The following is a 7681-nucleotide window of genomic DNA, read 5'->3' as shown; positions in this document are numbered from 1 at the left end:
AGAGTGAACTACAGCAAACAGAGCGAAGAGTACACACACACAGAACTGAACTCTTTGAGTCAAGCACACATTACCTGTCAGTAAAGATTTCAGACACATACACACATGAATTCTGTGCTAAGGAGCTTAGGTCAGTCTCACACACACAACTTGACTTTAAATGTAACACAAATTTCAATCTTTTCGGCATTAATTCCAGTTTTTATTGATGCTAGGCCCCTCTGATGGTTTTCTGTTTTTCCACTTCACAATGCCGTCTTTGTTCTTCTTCTCTGTTTACTATATTGGTCGCTTGGCAGGGGAGGTGGGAGTTACTTCAGGGTCTTGGGGGGAGAGATTCCTGCTGCGGCGTGGCAACAGCCAGCAAAAAAACCTGTCTAATCTTAAAACACGCAACCTTACGTAAGATGTTCAATATTTTATCCCCCTTTTTAGAGGTAAAGGCTTTCTCTCATGTGAGCCAGTGTTTGTGTGAGGAAGCTTAAGAGGTGCATTCCAGATTTAACAGTTGGTGTTAGTTTTCATAACACTTGTAAAGAGGTGTTAACAAGAGTTTGTTAGCTAGCTAACAAGCTGACATTTTATAGAACATGAAATCATTTAAAGCAAACTTAAAGTGGACCTATCATGCTATATTTGAATAATATAGTGTAGGACCATACCTATATAAATCAATCAATCAATGTTTATTTATATAGCCCAATATACACAAGTTATTGAGCCGTTTCCGCTCTACATCCTGAACTCCTCCCTTCGATGCAATGCACTTCCGTTTTGGCGGACTGGGTTTGTTTTGCTAGCTAGCTCCGTTGTGCCGACAAAGCACTGATATCGCAGAGACAAAGAGGATATAACAATTACAACATGAAGAAAAGTGGTTCGGGAACTACGTGTGCGGTAGTTGGTTGCAATCACTCGAGAAAGCACCTGAACGAGTGGTTAGATAGAGAGTGCTACGACCACAAACCAGCACCCAGCACCCAGCCATGTTGTTCATTAAATACAGATAAACACAACAAATACTGCATGCATTGTATTTTTTAATATTATATATGAATATTTTCATAGTGATGTAATTGTGACCTCATGAAAGACGACACACGAAGTGAGGATACCCGGCCCGGAGGAAGCCCGGGGTCCCCTTCTGGAGCCAGGCCCAGAAGGAGGACTCGTCGGCGAGCGTCTGGTGGCCGGGCTTGCCACGGAGCCCGGCCGGGCACAGCCCGAAAAGGCGACGTGGGCAACACCTCCGCTTCTCCGTCCCGCGGGCCCACCACCTACGGGAAACAGCGATGGGGTCGGGTGCGCTGCCAGAAGGGTGGCAGTGAAGGCAGAGGGTCTCGACGGACCAGACCCGGGCGACAGAAGCTGGCTTTGGGGACGTGGAACGTCACCTCTCTGGGGGGGAAGGAGTCGGAGCTTGTGCGGGAGGTGGAGCGTTACCAGTTGGATCTGGTTGGGCTCACCTCTACGCACAGCATCGGCTCTGGAACCTTACTTCTGGATAGGGGTTGGACTCTATTCTTCTCCGGAGTTGCTCAAGGTGTGAGGCGCCGGGCGGGTGTGGGGATACTCACAAGTCCCCGGTTGGGTGCTTCGTTGTTGGAGTCTACCCCAGTGGACGAGAGGGTTGCCTCCCTACGCCTGCGGGTTATGGGGGGGAAAACTCTGACTGTTGTGTGTGCTTATGCACCCAACAGCAGTTCAGAGTATACGGCCTTCTTGGAGACCCTGGAAAGAGTCCTGTATGGGGCTCCTGAAGGGGACTCTTTAATCTTGCTGGGAGACTTCAACGCACATGTGGGCAATGATGGAGACACTTGGAGGGGAGTGATTGGGAGGAACGGCCCCCCTGATCTGAACCGGAGTGGTGGTTTGTTACTGGACTTCTGTGCTAGTCATGGATTGGCCATAACAAACACCATGTTCGAACATAAGGATGCTCATAAGTGTACGTGGTACCAGAGCACCCTAGGCAGAAGGTCCATGATCGATTTGGTTATCGTATCATCGGACCTGAGGCCGTATGTTTTGGACACTCGGGTAAAGAGAGGGGCGGAGTTGTCAACTGATCACCATCTGGTGGTGAGTTGGGTCGAGTGGCGGGGGAAGCCTCTGGATAGACCTGGTAAGCCCAAACGTGTAGTTCGGGTGAACTGGGAACGTCTGGAGGAGGCCCAAGTTCAGGAGGCCTTCAACTCACACCTCCGGCGGAGCTTTTCGGGCATTCCTGTGGAGGTTGGGGACATTGAACCAGAGTGGTCGGTGTTCAAAGCCTCTATTGCCGAAGCCGCGGCGGGGAGCTGTGGTCTCAAGGTCCTAGGTGCCTCAAGGGGCGGTAACCCTCGAACCTCCTGGTGGACACCGGTGGTCAGGGAAGCCGTCCGACTGAAGAAGGAGGCCTTCAGGGATTTGTTATCTCGGGGGACTCCCGAGGCAGTTGCAAGGTACCGACAGGCCCGAAGGGCAGCAGCCTCAGCCGTGGCCGAGGCAAAGCAGCGGGTGTGGGAGAAGTTCGGAGAAGACATGGAAAAAGACTTTCGGGCGGCACCAAAGTTGTTCTGGAAAACTGTCCGACACCTCAGGAGGGGGAAGCAGGGAACCATCCAAGCTGTGTACAGTAAGGATGGGACGTTGTTGACCTCAACTGATGGAGTGTTAGGGCGTTGGAAGGAGCACTTTGAGGAACTCCTGAACCCGACAACTCCGCCCTCTATGTTAGAGGCAGAGCTGGAGTATGAAGGGGGATCGACACCAATCTCCCGGGGGGAGGTCACTGAGGTCGTCAAACAACTTCACAGTGGCAAAGCCCCGGGGGTGGATGAGATCCGCCCAGAAATGCTGAAGGCTCTGGGTGTTGAGGGACTGTCATGGTTGACACGTCTCATCAACGTTGCGTGGAAGTCGGAAACAGTACCGAAGGAGTGGCAGACCGGAGTGGTGGTTCCCCTTTTCAAAAAGGGGGATCAGAGGGTGTGTGCCAATTACCGAGGCATCACACTACTCAGCCTCCCCGGGAAAGTTTACTCTAAGGTACTCGAAAGGAGGGTCAGGCCGATTGTCGAACCTCAGATTGAGGAGGAACAATGCGGATTCCGTCCTGGTCGTGGAACGACGGATCAGCTTTTTACTCTCGCAAGGATCCTGGAGGGGGCCTGGGAGTATGCTTATCCAGTCTACATGTGTTTTGTAGACTTGGAGAAGGCGTATGACCGGGTTCCCAGGGAGTCACTGTGGGAGGTGCTGCGGGAGTATGGGGTGAGGGGGTCTCTACTCAGGGCCATCCAATCTCTGTACTCCCAAAGCGAGAGCTGTGTCCGGGTCCTCGGCAGTAAGTCGGACCCATTTCAGGTGAGGGTTGGCCTCCGCCAGGGCTGCGCTTTGTCACCAATCCTGTTTGTAATATACATGGATCGGATTTCGAGGCGTAGTCGTGGGGGAGGGGGTCTGCAGTTCGGTGGACTAAGGATTGCACCACTGCTTTTTGCAGATGATGTGGTTCTGATGGCTTCATCGGTCTGCGACCTTCAGCACTCACTGGATCGGTTCGCAACCGAGTGTGAAGCGGCTGGGATGAGGATCAGCACCTCCAAATCTGAGGCCATGGTTCTCAGCAGGAAACCGATGGACTGTCCACTCCAAGTAGGGAATGAGTCCTTACCCCAAGTGAAGGAGTTCAAGTATCTCGGGGTCTTGTTCTCGAGTGAGGGAACAATGGAGCGTGAGATGGGTCGGAGAATCGGAGCAGCGGGAGCGGTACTGCAGTCTCTTTACCGCACCGTTGTGACGAAAAGGGAGCTGAGCCAGAAGGCAAAGCTCTCTGTCTACCGGGCCATTTTCGTTCCTACCCTCACCTATGGTCATGAAGGATGGGTCATGACCGAAAGAACGAGATCGCGGGTACAAGCGGCCGAGATGGGTTTTCTCCGCAGGGTGGCTGGTGTCTCCCTTAGGGATAAGGTGAGAAGTTCGGTCATCCGGGAGGGACTCGGAGTTGAACCGCTCCTCCTTCGCGTCGAAAGGAGCCAGTTGAGGTGGTTCGGGCACCTAGTTAGGATGCCACCTGGGCGCCTCCCTAGGGAGGTGTTCCAGGCACGTCCAGCTGGGAAGAGACCGAGGGGTAGACCTAGAACCAGATGGAGGGATTATATCTCTTCTCTGGCCTGGGAGCGCCTTGGGATCCCCCAGTCAGAGCTGGTTGATGTGGCCAGGGAAAAGAAAGTTTTGGGCTCTCTGCTGGAACTGCTACCTCCGCGACCCGACCACGGATAAGCGGGAGAAGATGGATGGATGGATGGATGTAATTGTGTGGGCTGCTTTTATATTTTAATTTGTAATACCTGTTAGGATTAAACATGTGATCTTTCTTGTTGAAGCCATTTCTTTAGTTTCCTCTAAACAATTAATTAATTCAGTGTTATTTATGTACAGTATGAGCTTAATATGAATGATGAACTGTGTTAAAAGAAATTGTAGCACTCTAAGGAACATATGAAATGCAATAATGCAATAACAGTGCAATAATGAAATTAAATTACATCAAACTTTATTTTCACTCAAACAGTACAGGCACATATGATATATTGCACAGCATAAAGAGATCATGTAAATTGTGCATTATGTAAACAACAGACAACTGTTGGCTCCTGTGGGCATGACCTAAATAAGGCAGTTTATTTTGGTTTTATGCTGGGCCACGTCGTCATGTTATCCTCCCAGTTTTGCACTGAATTCGGGTGGGGGAGAGTAACGCCATCTCCAGTCAAAGAAGTAGAATCGTGTTCCCAAGCTAGCATCACTGTTAGCATCGAAATCGCTGTGTTTACACCAGTGCCCGTCTGACTGTTTACATCGGTTTACACCGACAGACGCTGTGCAAAAGACTTCCGGCGGAAATGAAGTGCATTTGTGTAGGGTTATGGCGCTACCCGTGTTTTGGCGCGTAAACTTGTCTATAGCCCCCCCTGCCCGACTTGTGAAGCGACCTTGGGTTTCGTGAAAGGCGCTATATAAATATTATGTATTATTATTATTATTATTAATATCACAAATGTTACATTTGTCTCAGTGGACTTCACAGTTTGTACAGAATATCAGTATGACAATACGACACCCTCTGTCCTTAGACCCTCACATCGTACAAGGAAAAACTTCCGGAGAAAACCCACAGTTTAAAGGGAAAAATGGGAGAAACCTCAGGGAGAGCAACAGAGGAGGGATCCCTCTCCCAGGACGGACAGACGTGCAATAGATGCTGTGTGTAAATTGAAAAGATAATACATTTGGAACATAGGTAGTCCAAATGTTTGGAAATGCATGTGTGTATAATAGGAAGATGAATCCACGAGGATATCCATCCAGGACTTATGATCCAGGACCACAGCCACGACTCAAGATCCAGGACTCGCGATCCATGACACAGGACCGCAGGATCATCCATGACTCCGGATCACGGCGTATATAGACACCAAAAAGAAAGACATTTGGGGAAGCTGGGTTAATCGGAACATGAGAGTACACAGGTATAGACAGAGAGAAGGAAGAAGTACGATGTCCCCCGACAAACTAAGCCTATATCAGCAAAACTAGGGGCTGAATCTAATCAGCCCTAACTATAAGCTTTATCAAAAAGGAAGGTCTTAAGCGCACTCTTAAAAACGGATAGGGTGTCTGCCGTCCGAACACAAACTGGAAGCCGATTCCACAAAAGTGGAGCTTGATAAGAAAAGGCTCTGGCTCCCATTGTACTTTTAGAGACTCTAGGAACAACCAACAACCCTGCATTCTTGGAACGCAATGCACTAGTAGGACAATAGGGTATAATGAGTTCTTTAAGGTAAGAAGGCGCCTGCCCATTAAGGGCTTTGTAGGCGAGAAGAAGAATTTTAAATGCTATCCTGTGTTCTATAGGGAGCCAGTGTAAGGCAGCCAGAACAGGAGTAATGTGGTCCCTTTTCCTAACTCTGGTTAGTACACGAGCTGCAGCATTTTGAATCAGCTGAAGCGACTTGACTGACTTCTTGGTACACCCTGATAATAAGGAGTTACAATAATCCAGCCTTGAAGTAACAAATGCATGGACTAGTTTCTCTGCATCGTTTTGAGGCAAGATATGCCTGATTTTTGCAATGTTACGTAGATGGAAGTAGGGGGTCCTTGAAATTGATTTTATGTGGGTGTTAAAGGATAAATCCTGATCAAATATAACACTAAGATTCCTTACAGTCTCACTGGAGGTCAAATTAATGCCATCAATAGTTAGTATATCTTTAGATAATTTGTTTCGTAGATTCTTCGGGCCAAGTACAATAACTTCAGTTTTGGTCGTGTTTAACATCAAAACATTTAAAGTGATCCACGTTTTTAAGTCCTTGAGGCAGTCTTGAATTTTATTTAGATGATTAATTTCATCAGGCTTGATTGATAAATATAGTTGAGTATCATCCGCATAACCTTGAAAGTTTACAGAATGATTCCTTATAATATTGCCTAACGGAAGCATATATAATGTGAACAAAATAGGTCCGAGCACTGAGCCCTGTGGCACTCCATGGCTAACTTCTGTTTGCGTGGAGGATTCATCGTTGACACGTACAAACTGAGAGCGTTCAGATAGATAGGACCAAAACCAGCCTAAAGCAGTTCCCTGTATGCCAACTAAGTGCTCTAGTCTTTGCAATAGGATATCATGGTCGATAGTATCAAATGCAGCACTGATATAAGGCATATATTTATACTTTTTATTTTTCAAAATACCAAACAGATCATGCATTTTAGCCATTCCTCATTTTGCTCAATTTAACACTGTCTTTGCATGGGCTGATTCTGTGAGAACAGCACCATCTACAGGCCTGGCATATGTACTACAGCGTCTCCAGCGCTTTCGAACGGCAATGTCCGTGGCTGTCTCCTCCTGATTTGTGGAGTTGGCCCAATAGCCGTACCGCCACTTCTGTGACGTCATAGAAGTGTTCAAATCTGGATCAGTCTGTATCAGATCCGTTGCAGCCCCTTTTTTTAGAGATTTGGGTATGGAGGAAAATAGAGAGGGTTGTGTTTTCTGACACTTGGTGAGTTCCCTGGAACACCGGGGACACATATTCATGTATAGAAGACATACACAAGTGCATTTTGCATGATAGGTCATCTTTAAGATACCCCATGTGGGGCTTCTCTTCTCTCCAGTAATGCTTCTCTCAAGCAACATACCAAATGTAGAGTATTTTATAGTTTTTGTCATGTCATTTTAAACATAATAGTGTCTATTTATGTATTGTGGTGTTTGCTGGATTTATTATCACCCAACTCCATAACCTTAGCTCTATTGAGCATTTGTGTGTCTTTTTGTGTGTTGGTTTGATACCACAGCATGGATATGCACTAATTGTCATGTTTTTCTTATTCTTAAAAAGCCAGATTGAATTGAATAACTTTCCCAAATGTATACTGTTCTCCTGACTGTTTTGGTTAACTCTTTCTCAAAACGTATCAACAAGCAGCAACGGCTACAATAAAAGGTGCCTTAGGGAAACAGGATGGCTTTTAGTTACTCTTTAAAAACAGTCAGCTTGTCCTTGTTTCCCTGCACTGTACCCATGACGCACGTGTCTGCAGTGTGTGCCTCGATGCAGAGGATATATGTGTGTGTTTGTGTGTGTTTGTGTGTGTGTGCGTGGGGGGG

Source organism: Notothenia rossii (genome assembly GCF_949606895.1).
Source record: "Notothenia rossii genome assembly, contig: scaffold_260, whole genome shotgun sequence".
Taxonomy (NCBI): Eukaryota; Metazoa; Chordata; class Actinopteri; order Perciformes; family Nototheniidae; genus Notothenia; species Notothenia rossii.
This window is presented reverse-complemented; position numbering follows the sequence as displayed.